At 40.6% G+C, this 13553-nt stretch overlaps 1 long non-coding RNA gene across 1 annotated transcript in view; it reads right to left on the reverse strand.

The window, feature by feature from the left end:
- Nucleotides 1-1409: 1409 nt before the first annotated feature.
- LOC140205547 (uncharacterized) overlaps nt 1410-13553 on the reverse strand; it is a 276487-nt gene continuing 264343 nt past the window's right edge. The window contains exon 3 of the long non-coding RNA XR_011887871.1: nt 1410-1449. This is a non-coding gene — a long non-coding RNA (uncharacterized lncRNA). The remainder of the gene's footprint in view (nt 1450-13553) is intronic.

A 13553-nucleotide genomic window follows, 5' to 3' on the forward strand; every position in this document is an offset into this window, starting at 1 on the left:
ATTGAGAACTATTTTCAATAACAATTAAATAAAGTGCCAACCTTGGCTCTGTGATAGCACTATACTGATGAGAATATGACGAGTTTAAGAGCCCGTGCAGTTTTGGAGTGTTATTATTGGAACTGCTGCCTTTTACATGAACAGGTAAACTGGCATCTAATCTGCCCTCTTGAATAGATATACAAGACCGAAATGGTATTATTTAGAAGCCAACACATTACACAAGCTAATATTTATTCCTGTGACATTGTAATTAGAAGATCTAGCTATTTAACTCCTTGACAGATGAAGGATGTTGTTGCATTTCTCTCTGCCATTACATTTGAAAAATAATTTTGTTAACAGTTTTGTACTTCAGTATGTTCTAAAATGAGGATAGTATTTAACTTTTTTTCTCTTTATGAAAACTTTCCATAATTCTTCTATAAAGTGTAGATTATGTAATCTGTTCAAAAACCCAAGTGGGCAGGAAACAGATGTTTCTTATCTAGAGACCTCTATAACTTGTTCTGAATATTAGGTGGCATTCTGAGTTCCATTTTGCAAATAAGCAACAGGGAACACATAATCTATCTGCCTAATGTTGGCAAGCATTTTCAGAAATTAGGTGACTCCAATAAAACTTAACTTGATGCCAAGAAGCACATATTTCCATCTAAGTGACTGTCCCTAGCCACTCATGTTGGCTCTACATCTGTATTCATGACCGGGGCAATTGAGATGAATTGGCAGAGGGTAGACACTGTGGAATAATTTGTTCTTTGCTGAAATTTACATGTTTTAAATTGCACAAAATCCAAGCATTGAGAGGAAGACCCGGAATGGCCGCTTCAATGATTTCAGAGTTAATACTGTATGAGTTTCAGTCTCATTTCATATACAGATACAGTCCTTTATTCTTCTTCCTCTGTACCTCCATATCATTTTGCCACTTTGCAGTTATTGGAAGAATTCAGAGCAGAGAGTCTAAATGGCAAAACCTTTACGGTTGTTTTGTGAATTATTCTGTGCCCTTCTATTTGCTGATACATTTACATGATACGCTGCCAGAATGCGAATTGGAAATAAGCAAGCAGCTCATGGATATTTTATAAGATATCCTCTGCACAACAGGTTCTGCTCAGATCACTGTGAGCAAGAGTGCAGATGCAGAGTAACACAACTTTTACTGCAGGTTATAGAAGGGAATGAATGCAACAGAACAACAAAAAGTGTCCTAAGTAGTGCCAAAGGGACAAAGGATACTCTGTTAACCAGTAATTGTGATTAAAACAACTAGGAAACGCACACCACACCACGCAAAACTAAATATGGCTTCTTCTCTTACAAATTGCAATATATTCACAATGATGAATATCAGAACCATACAACAGCAGGATTCACTCACTGTGTTCAACTTGCATTCAACAGACATATTATGCAGGCTGTGAAATCTGGATGGATGATAATCTGCAGAGAAAATCAAAATAGACATGAATAAATAAAAACACAAGAATTCCACAGATGCTGGAAATCTAGAGTAATACTCACAGAGTGCTGGAGGAGCTCAGGAAGTCAGGCAGCATTGATGGAGAGGAATAAGCAATTAACTTTTCAGGCTGACACTCTTCATCAGGAGTTCATTATTCCTCTCCATAGATGCTGCTTGATCTAATGAATAAACAGAGATATTCAAACTTTTTTGGAGTATTCTGTGCAGTTTCGGTCACCTACCTACAGGAAAGATGTAAATAAGGTTGAAAGACTACAGAGAAAATTTACAAGGATTTTGTTGGGTCTGGAGGACTTGAATTAAAAGGAAAGATTGACTAGGTTAGGACTTTATTTCTTAGAGCATAGAAGATTGAGAGGAGATTTGATAGAGGTATATAAAATTATAAGTGGTATAGATAGGGTAAGTGCAAGCAGGCTGATCCACTGAGATTGCCGGGGACAACATACAGACATTATGGGTTAAGGGTGAAAGGTGAGAAGTTTAAGGGGAACATGAGGGGAAAAATCTTTATTCAAATGGTCACAAGAGTGTGGAATGAGCTACCAGCGCAAATGGTGCATGCAAACTTGATTTCAATGTTTAAGCCAAGTTTTGATAGGTACATGGTTGATGGTCATGGTACAGGTTGGTGGGAGTAGGCTGATTAAATGGTTTCAGCATGGACTAGATGGGCTGAAGGGCCTGTTTCTGTGTTGTACTTTTCTGTGACTCAATGGCTTTAACTTCTCTTCTTTTCTAATACATTACAATAATGCAATTCACTGAGTATGCTTCATTTCCCACCTGTCAAAATACAAACTTGCACCCTAATATTAATATTTTATATCCAATTGTTATGAGCATCAACTCCATCTGATGAAAAAGGACTGTACATTGCAGTGAAAAGGTTATAGGTAAAATGTAATAATGCCTTATATTGCCCAAACAAATTAATGGTCAGAATCATGATTTATAAATTGACGGAGCACTTATATTTGTAAGAAGTGTAGAAGTTAAGTTATTGCATAGCAGCCAGGAGGTCTGAATTGAAATGTACAGTATCCACAATGGTCAGGGTATTTAAATTTGGTGAATTAAATAAACAGACAATAAGCAATAGCATTGATAATGATGGCCACGAATCTACAGCACTGTTTTAACATCTTATCTGCTCTCTTTAAAGAAGAAAATATTTCTCCTTCACATAGGCTGGCAAAAAATCCAGGACTGACAATGGGTCTCAGTCTGCAATGTTGACTTTTCATTCTTTTCAGTAGATGCTGCCTGGCCTGCTGAGTTCCTCCAGCATTTTGTGTGTGTTGCTTGGATTTACAACATCTGCAGATTTTCTCTTGTTGTTGAATAGAATAAAATGGGATGAGCTCAAGAAATTCAACATATGAATCTGAAGAATGTTAGAAATTATAGAAATATTTGGCCAGTCAGGCAGCGTTTACACAGTATGATGCTCCCTCAAATGGCCATCGTCCCATGGCACCATGTCAAAAGAGGGAAGCAGAACCCTATAGTTCTGGTCTACGCACGAAAATTAGCTTGTCACTGCACAGATAAGAATTTAGGCACTAAATGTTTGGATATGTTTGTGTGATTTACCAGTAATGCACACCTGCCCGCTTTTTGAACAGGAATAAGAAAAATAAGAAATAGATGTGTAAACTTCCAACTAACCAAGGTCCACATGCTCCTACAACTCTACAGTTAATAGTTGACATCTCCCACGGCTCCTGTATATTCCAAATGCATTAGGCACTGGTCTGGATCATTCATCACCCTGAGATTCTGCTCACCTGCAGCTGGGTCCCTGTTATTTTTCCCCAGCATTGTCCTAGACACCATCACTTACTGGCAACCAAGTCAATGACATGGAAGGGGCTAGTTATGTTAATAAGCATTTTTGGGATTCATTTACATTAAAAGGAACACAGGAACTACTAAGTAGTCAAAATAATGCTTATAAACTTAGCTCCATTTGATTAAAAAAAAGATTGCACACAAAAGTACTTGCAGATATCTAAGCATTCTAAATTAAATAAAATAAAATGATCAATCTATCTTTCTTCCTACAGCTGACTTCTCTCAGTCATTTTAATGGTCTCCTTGGATATTCAGCAGGCATGGGCTCAGTGGGCAGATTTCCTGGTTTATGAAATCTCTGAGCTTGTCCCAGCCTAACAGCTGGGAAACGTGCAGCACTTTGCTGCCTTGTCTTGCTGATCTTCGGGGATAGCCTGGGTATATAGCCAGTGGCCACTTTATTAGATACATAAGTACACCTACTTGTTAATGCAAATATCTAATCAGCCAATCATGTAGGAGCAACCCCATGCATAAAAGCCTGCAGACGTGGTCAAGAGGTTCAGTTGTTGTTCAGACCAAACATCAGAATATGGATAAAAATTGATGTAAGTGATTTTGACCATGGAATAATTATTGATACTAAACAGGATGGTTTGAGTATCTCAGAAACTGCTGATCTCCTGGGATTTTCATGTAAAACAGCCTGATGTGTTTACAGAGAATGGTGTGAAAAACAAAAAAAACTTCCAATGAGCAGCAGTTCTCTAGACAAAAACACATTGTTAATGATAGAGGTCAGAGGAGAATGGACAGAATGGTTCAAGCTGACAGGAAGGAGACAGTAACTCAAATAACCATGCAGGGACTACCCAATAAAGTAGCCACTGAGTGTACATTATGAGATAGAACTTCCACTAGAATATAGTGTTTTTCTCCTCCCACCTCCCACAGGAAATTGATCACATCCAGGCAAAGCAGGGTAAGATATCAAATAATTTCAACCATAACTCTTGTCTGTCATAAACTGATAATCTAATCCTTTGCTGTGGTATAAGGAACATTGTGCTGCAAGCTCCCTTTGCCCAGGGCATTGACTGTGCCTCCACATCATATTAATCAACATGTCAGGCTTCTACTAATTGCTGAACAGTTATATCCATTTCAGCCTTAAGTTGAACAATAACTTGATGTTTGACAAAAGCTTATCAAATTGAAATTGCTTCTCTTACAACAGAACTTTCCAGAACTTCTGAGCATGTCCAGCTGTTTTATAACTGCACTGTTGAAAACTAACACAATCTCAAGTTCAACTTGCAGCTGAATATTCAATGAAACATAATGTAGAAACTCCACCTCCAGGTTTCAAGTAGCATTGAAGTCCTTTTTTCAATTGACAGTTTAAAAAACAGAATAATATTAAACAAAGTTTTGGGATTCAAATCATTGGCATTAAGAAGAAGGAGAGGAGATCTTGTTGAAACATTTAAGGTTCATAGAGGCTAGATGGGGTTAATACTGAGGCAATGTTTCCTCTTATGGGAGAGCCTGTATTCAGAAGTTATGGTCTCAGATAAGTGTACAGCCACTTACGACTGAGACAAGGAAAAATTTCTTCTCTCAGACGGTTATGAATCTTTGGAACTCCTTGTCACAGAAAACTATTAGGACAGAATCCTTACGGATATTAAGGCTGAAATAGATTTCTAAGAAAGAAGGAAATCAAGAAGAAAGTGAACGGCAGAGTACTCTCTAGGAGATGAATGCCGCTCACCAGTTTCCACTTCTCACAGTTTTACTGTCTTATTTTCTCAGATCAATTCTTGTTTTCTAGACATTGAAGTTAAAGCCAATTTTTCATATCAAAATAGTTTCAATGAATCAAAACCTTAGTTTTCATGCAAACCTGTACAAACATCCCATTTCTAAACTAATTTACTTGAAGAGTCTAACAATCAAGCATTGAATTATTTAGATTGTGTTTCTTATAAAATTATAATTTTCCTCCACGGACTTAGGGACAGAAAAGTCAATAAGACTATATGACCATAAGATGTGGGAGCAGAATTAGGCCAATCAACCCATCGAGTATGCTCTGTCAATCCATCATGTTTGATATTTTATCCTTCTCAAACCATTCTCTTGCCTTCTCTCCGTAACCTTTGACGCCCTGACTAATCAGGAACCTATCAACCTGCACTTTAAATATACTCAATGACTTGGCCTCCAGAGTTGCTTGTGGCATTAAATTCCACAGATTTACCACCCTCTAGCCAAAGAAATTCCACCTCATCACTTTTCTAAACAGACATCCTTCTATTCTGAGGATGTGCCCTCTGGTCCTAGACTCACTTGCTATAGGAAACATAGTCTACACATCCACGCTCTCTCGGTCTTTTAATGTTCGATAGGTTTCAATGGGATCCCTCTCATTCTTCTAAACTCCAGGGAGAACAGGCCGCATGCCATCAAATGTTCCTCATACATTAATTCTCTCATGCCCAGAATCATTCTCATGAGCTTCCTCTGGACCCTCTCCAATGCCAGCACATCTTTTCTTCTATAAGAGGCCCAAAACTGTTCACAATTATCCAAGTGTGGTCTGACCAATGCCTTATAAAGCATCAACATTACATCATTGCTCTTGTATTCTCATCCTCTTGAAAAGAATGCTAATGTTGCATTTCTCTTTCATACCACCAACTCAACCTTTAGGGAATCCTGCACAAGGGCTCCTAAGCCTCCTTACACATCTGATTTTTGAATTTTCTCCCCATTTACGAAAGAGTCTACGCCTTTATTCCTTCTACTAAAGTGCATTACGATACCGTTTCCTGAACTATATTCCATCTGCCACTTCTTTGCCCATTCTTCCAATCTGTTTAAGTCCTTCTGCAGACTCCCTGTTTCCTTCACACTACCTACCCCTCCACCTATCTTTGTATCATCCACAAAGTTGGCCACAAAGCTGTAAAGTCCATCATCCAAATGATTGACATATAGTGTGAAAAGAACTGGTCTCAATACCAATCCCTGCAGAACATTACTAGTCAATGGCAGTCAACCAGGAAAGGCCCCCTTTATTCCCATTCTTTGCTCCTGCCAGTCAGCTGATCTTCTATCCGTACTAGTATCTTTCCTGTAATACCATGTGCTGTTATCTTGTTAAGCAGCCTCGTGTGTGGCACTTTGTCAAAGGCCTTCTGAAGATCCAAGTAATCAACAACCACGGACCATCAATTGTCTGCCTTGCCTGTTATTTCCTCAAAGACTTTCAACAGATTTGTCAGACAAGACTTCCCTTTAAGAAAACTATGCCTATTTTATCTTGTGCCTCCAAGTACGCAGAAACCTCTTCTTTACTAATGGACTCCAACATCTTCACGTCCATTGTAATTTATATCCTACAACCCAGCCACTGTTCAGAGACCTGTACATATATAATTTGCATCAGGGTCTCTTTACCTTTGCCTTCTATTCCACGTCTTCCAATCTGATCCTATGTGACATCTTTCTAAGGATTTAGAGCCACCCCACCACATCTGCCTATCTGCCTCCTTTTTAGATACAATTTATATCCCTGGATGTTAAGCTCCCAACTATGATCACCTTTCAGCCATGACACAATGACATACCTTTCTATCTCTAACAACTGTACAAGATCATCTACCTTATTCCGAATACTGAGTGCAGTCAAATATAACATCTTCAGTCCTTTAGTCATCACCCTTATAACGTTTGACCCATGTTACATTTTAACTCATTCCAATGACTGTAATGTTCACCTACCATCTGCCTGTTCTTCCTCACAGTCTCACTACACACTGCATTGACATGTATACGAACTGCCCCATCTTCAGCCCTGTCACTTTGGTTCCCATTGCCCAAGTAAATTAATTTAAATATTCCCAAACAGATCTAGCCAACCTGCCCACAAGGATATTGGTCCCCCTTGGGTTTAGGAGTAACCCATCCCTTTTTTTCCAGGCCATACCATCCCAAGAACCCTCTCTTTGCACAAGATCCTCAACCACTTATTCATCTATACTCTCATTCTATCCTTGTCCTGATTAGTATGTGGTACCAGGAATAATCTAGGGATTGCCACCTTGGAGGTCCTGTTCTACCAGTGTCATTGGTGCCAATATGCATCATAATGTCTGGCTGCTCACCCTCCCTCTTAAGGTTATTCTGCTGCCGCCCTGAGACCTCCTTGACCCCTGCACCTGGGAGGAATCACACCATCTAGGCATTTTTTTTCACATTGATGGAAGCTCCAATCTGTCTCCTTAACTATTGAGCTTCCTATCACCATCACACTACCTGACTTTACCTGACCTTACCTGACCCTGCTGAGCTTCAGAGCAGATCACGGTGCCAATGGCCTGGCCGCTGCTGCAATATTACAGCTTTGCCAAGCATAGCTAAATTTTGATTAATTGCTTAATAATATCAGCAGCAGTACAATGCTACAAAACATTTTTCACAGTTAAATCCTGTACATGCTGCACAGAATGATTATTTGTAGTGAGTAATGATGTGCAATGCTAAGACTGTAAGACCATAAGACATAGGAGCAGGAGTAGGCTATTCGGCCCATTGAGTCTGCTCCACCATTCAATCATGGGCTGATCCAATTCTTCCAGTCATCCCCACTCCCCTGCCTTCTCCCCACACCTTTTGATGCCCTGGCTAATGAAAAACCTATCTATTTCTGCCTTAAATACACCCAATGACTTGGCCTCCACAGCCGTTTGTGGCAACAAATTCCATAGATTTATCACGCTCTGACTAAAGTAATTTCTCCGCATCTCAGTTCTAAATGGACGTTCTTCAATCCTGAAGTTGTGCCCTCTTGTCCGAGAATCCCCTATCATGGGAAATTAACTTTTCCATATGTAATCTGTTCAGGCCTTTTAACATTGGGAAAGTTTCTATGAGATCCCCTCTCATTCTCCTGAACTGCAGGGAATACAGCCCAAGAGCTGCCAGATATTCATCATACGGTAGCACTTTCATTCCTGGACTCATTCTTGTGAATCTTCTCTGAACCCTCTCCAATATCAGCATATGCTTTCTAAATCTGCACACAATACTCTAAGTGTGGTCTCACAAGTGCCTTATAGAGCCTCAACATCACATCCCAGCTCTTATATTCTACACATCTTGCATTCGCCTTCTTCACAACTGACTCAACTTGGAGGTTAACCTTTAAGTTATCTTGCACAAGGACTCCTAATTCCCTTTGCATCTCTGTATTTTGAATTCTCTCCCCATCTAAATAATAGTCTGACGGTTTATTTCTACCACCAAAGTGCATGACCATACACTTTCCAACATTGTATTTCATTTGCCACTTTTTTTTCCATTCTCCTAAACTATCTAAGTTTCTCTGCAGGCTCTCTGTTTCCTCAAGGCCACCTGCTCATCCACCTATCTTTGTATCATCAGCAAATTTAGCCACAAACCCATTAATACCATAGTCCAAACCATTGTCATACATCATAATAAGCAGCGGTCCCAACACTGACCCCTGTGGAACTTCACTGGTAACCGGCAGCCAGCCAGAATAGGATCCCTTTAATCCTACTCTCTGTTTTCTGCTGACCAGCCAATGCTCCACCCATGCTAGTAACTTCCCTGTAATTTCATGGGCTCTTATCTTGCTAAGCAGCCTCACGTGCAGCACCTTGTCAAAGGCCTTTTGCAACTCCAAGTCCACCACGTCTACTGCATCTCCTTTGTCAACCCTGCCTGTAATATCCTTTAAGAACTGCAATAGGTTTGTCAGGCAGGATTTTCCTTTCAGAAGACCATACTGGCTTTGGCCTATCTTGTCATGTGCCTCCAAGTATTCCGTAATCTCATCCCTAACAATCGATTCCAACAACTTCCCAACCACTAATGTCAGGCTAACAGGTCTATAGTTCCCTTTCTGCTGACTCCCACCCTTCTTTGTCACCTGGTTCAGACATGGCCCAAGTGCAGAGTGAGAGACACTGAAGCGGGTCAATATTTCACAGACTTTAATGCGAACAGTGTTAAAGGTAAAAGAAAGCAATAAACACTAGGCCAAGTAGGGCCGCAGGGCCGTTAGCTAAAACTCTCAAATGGAAAATGAAGCCTACACTGCGGCTGAAAAGAACAACTAAGAGTAAAACGAATACCGCTAGTCTTTAGAGTCAGTTGACTCGACAGTCCAATTTCCTCAGGCAAAGCGGAATACAAGCAGGCAGCAAAACATTGCTGTGTCCTGGATTCAAGTCTCGACAAACACTATGATGGAATGAATGGAGTTAAGTACTATCACAATGAAATAATAATTAGCTGACACATGCATATTCACAAGCACAATTGCTGAATCTGCTGCACTGCCATATCCGTGGTTGTGACATTCTTAGATAGCGGGGTAACATTTGCAATTTTCCAGTCATCCAGTACAATGCCAGAATCTATCGATTCTTGAAAGATCATCATTAATACTTCTGCATATCTCCAGCTACTTCCTTCAGAACCCAAGGGTGCATTCCATCAGGTCCAGGAGATTTATCCACCTTCAGATCATTAAGCTTCCTGAGCACCTTCTCAGTCGTAATTTTCACTGCACAAACTTCACTTCCCTGACATTTTTGAATGTCCGGTATACTGCAGACGTCTTCCACTGTGAAGACTGATGTAAAATATGCATTCAGTTCCTCTGCCATCTCTGCATCTCTCATTACAATATCTCCAGCATCATTTTGTATTGGTCCTATATCTACCCTCAACTCTCTTTTACCCTTTATATACTTAAAAAAGCTTTTAGTATCTTCTTTGATATTAGTTACCATCTTCCTTTCATAATTCATCTTTTCCTTCCTAATGACCTTCTTAGTTTCCTTCTGCAAGTTTTTAAAAGCTCCCCAGTCCTCTATCTTCCCACTAGCTCTGGCTTCCTTGTATGCCCTCTCTTTTACTTTTACTTTGGCTCTGACTTCACTTGTTAGCCACGGTAGTGTCCTTCTTACCTTTGAAAATTTCATCTTATTTGGAATATATCTGTCTTGCACTTCCCTCATTTTTTGCAGAAAATCCAGCCATTGCTGCTCTGCTGTCCTTCCTGCAAATGTCCCTTCCCAGTCAACTTTGGCCAGTTCCCCTCTCATGCCATTGTAATTTCCTTTATTCCACTGAAATACCAACACATTGGATTTTATTTTTTCCCTTTCAAATTTCAATGTGAACTCGATGATATTGTGATCACTGTTCCCTAAGGGTTCCTTAACCTTAAGCTCTCTCATCACCTCCGGATCATTGCACAACACCCAATCCAGCACAGCACCCCTAGTGGGCTCAACAATGAGCTGTTCTAAAAAGCCATCCCTTAGACATTCTACAAATTCTCTCTCTTGAGGTCCGGTACTGACCTGGTTTTCCCAATCCACTTTCATGTTAAACTCCCCAAAGATTATCATGACATTACCTTTCTGACATACCTTTTCTATCTCCTGCTGTAGTTTGTAATCCACATCCCGGATACTGTTTGGAGGCCCGTATGCAACTGCCATTAGGGTCCTTTTACCCTTGCCATTTCTTAACCCAACCCATAGAGACTCTACACCTTCCAAATGTCGTCTCTTCCAAATAATTTAATATTATTTCTTATACACAGAGCCACACCAGCCCCTCCGCCTACTAACCTATCTTTCTGATGCACCGTATGTCCTTGGATGTTCAGCTCCCAATGGCAGCCATCCTTTAGCCAAGTTTCAGAGATGGCCACAACGTCAGATTTGCCAACCTATCACTCCGGTTCCCATTCCCTTGCCAAAGTAGTTTAAACAATCCCTAACAGCTCTATTAAATGCGCCCACTAGAATATTGGACCCCTTTGGGTTCAGGTGTAACCCGTCCCTTTTGTACAGGTCATACCTCCCCCAGAAGAGGGCCCAATGATCCAGGAATCTGAAGCCCTGCCCCCTACACCAGTCTCTCAGCCACACATTAATATGCCTGATCTTGCTATTCTTGCACTCTCCAACATGTGGCACAGGCAGCAACCCTGATATTACTACCCTCGACGTCCTGCTTTTCAGCTTCTACCTAACATCCTGAATTCTCTCTTCAGGACCTCCTCCCTTTTTCTACGATGTCTTTGGTACCAATGTGTACCAAGACTTCTGGCTGTTCACCCTCTCCCTTCAGCATACTCTGCACCCGATCCGAGACGTCCCATGCCCTGGCACCTGGGAGGCAACACGCCATGCGGGTATCTCTATCAGGCTGACAAGAGCCGCCTGTCTGTTCCCCTCACTATGGAATCCCCTTTGACTATCGCATTCCTCATCTTCCTCTTTCCCTTCTGCACCACGGAACCAGGCTCAGTGCCAGAGACCCGACCGTCGTGGCCGTCCTCCGTTAAGGCAGTTTCTGAGAAGAAATGAAGTAAACGGCATCAAATTCACTTTCTTTTTGTGGCCAGACAAGATGATGAGGGAGGAGAAATAATGTTTATTAAAAAGAGATATGAGAAAACCTTTATTTAGAGTAACAATTAACATGTATAACTGTGTTGCTGTGAAGACACATCTGCTTCACAAAAGTGTGTCAGGGAAGGGAATTTGCCACTCTGTCCGATATATGAATTTCAGCCCACCAATGCAATTGGCATTCATCTGCCTTCTTGGTTCAGGGGCAATTAACGGTAAATACTTAAAAAAAATAAAAATAAAAATTTTGAGCTCCATCATGGGTACTAGCCTTTGCAGTATTCATGACATCTTCAAGGAGCGGTGCCTCAAAGTGGCAGCACTCATCATTAAGGGCCCCCATCACGCAGGACGTCACTGTTACCGTCAGGAAGGAGATACAGAAGCCCAGAGGCACACCCTCAGAGACTCAGGAGCTGCTACTTTCCCTCTGCCATCCAATTTCTGAATGGACAGTGAAACCATGAAGATGACCTCACTAATTTTGTTATTTCTGTTTTTGCCCTACATATTTACTTTAACAACTTGATACACATATATATATATACTTACTGTAATTCACAGTATGACTTCCTATATTATCATGCATTGCATTGTAATGCTGCTGCAAAGTTAAAAAATTACACTACATATGCCGGTGATACTAAACCTGATTCTGATTCTTCTATTCCTAAAATGGACAGCTTCTACTTTCATGTGTAATATTATAATTGATTTTCATTGGTTTGGCTCAGCTGGAATCAGAAGCTGACACAGATATAGTACGGTAAACTACATATTTCTGATACTCCTAGTTAAACTTCTAATATAGGAGGTATTGCCTTTGATATCCAGCTGCAATCCTCCCTGATAATTAGGCGACTGGGTGGCAGTGATAATGTATCACCATGAGAAAGTTATGGATTTCAGATGTCACCCTGAGCTACAAGCACTTCAGTGCAATATTGAAAAAATGCTGACTTATTACAGGTGTCATCTTCTTGATGACTCCATATTGCTTTTTACTGAAGACAACTTTTAAGACAGAAAGAAAAACATGATGGATGCTGGAAATATGAAACAAAATGATATAAATCAGAATAGGCCCAGACAGCTGATATTTTATATAGATAGATAGATAGATAGATATACATATATATAGATATAGATAGAAAAATAAATTAGCAGTTGTCTCGCTTGAATCTTAATAAATTTCAAAGTTTTGTAGAAATTTTCCCTTTAATTCCTGCTGATGTTCATTGATAATTCATTGCTAGACACCAGTACTTCTGTGCAGGACCATTTTATTGAGCACCTTTGCTCTATCTGCCATGATAGGTAGATTCTCCAGTGGCCACCCATTTTTTACTTCCTATTCCCAATCCAACATGTTGGTCCATGGCCTCCTCCACTGCCACAATGAGGCCACTCATAGGAGCAACATGAAGGCTTGAACATTGATTTCAACTTCTGGTAATCCCCACTCCCCTTTCCCTTGTTTCCATTCCCCATTCTGGATCCCCTGGTATGTCTTCACTTTTCTTCAACTGTCCATCACCTCCCTCTGGTGCCACCCCTCTTCCTTCCCTTTCTCCCGTGGTGAACTCTGCTCTCCTATCAGATTTATTCTTCATCAGCCCTTAACCTTTTCCACCTACCACTTCCCAGCTCTCACTTCATAACTCCTACCCCACCGGCCTACCATCCCCCTCACCTGTCTTCACGTATCACACTCTATATTGCACTCCTTCTTCTCCTCCGACATCTTATTCTGGCTTCTTCACACTTACTTTGAATGAAGGCTCTTGGCCCAAAAT

This window comes from Mobula birostris, chromosome 11 (genome assembly GCF_030028105.1).
Source record: "Mobula birostris isolate sMobBir1 chromosome 11, sMobBir1.hap1, whole genome shotgun sequence".
Taxonomy (NCBI): Eukaryota; Metazoa; Chordata; class Chondrichthyes; order Myliobatiformes; family Myliobatidae; genus Mobula; species Mobula birostris.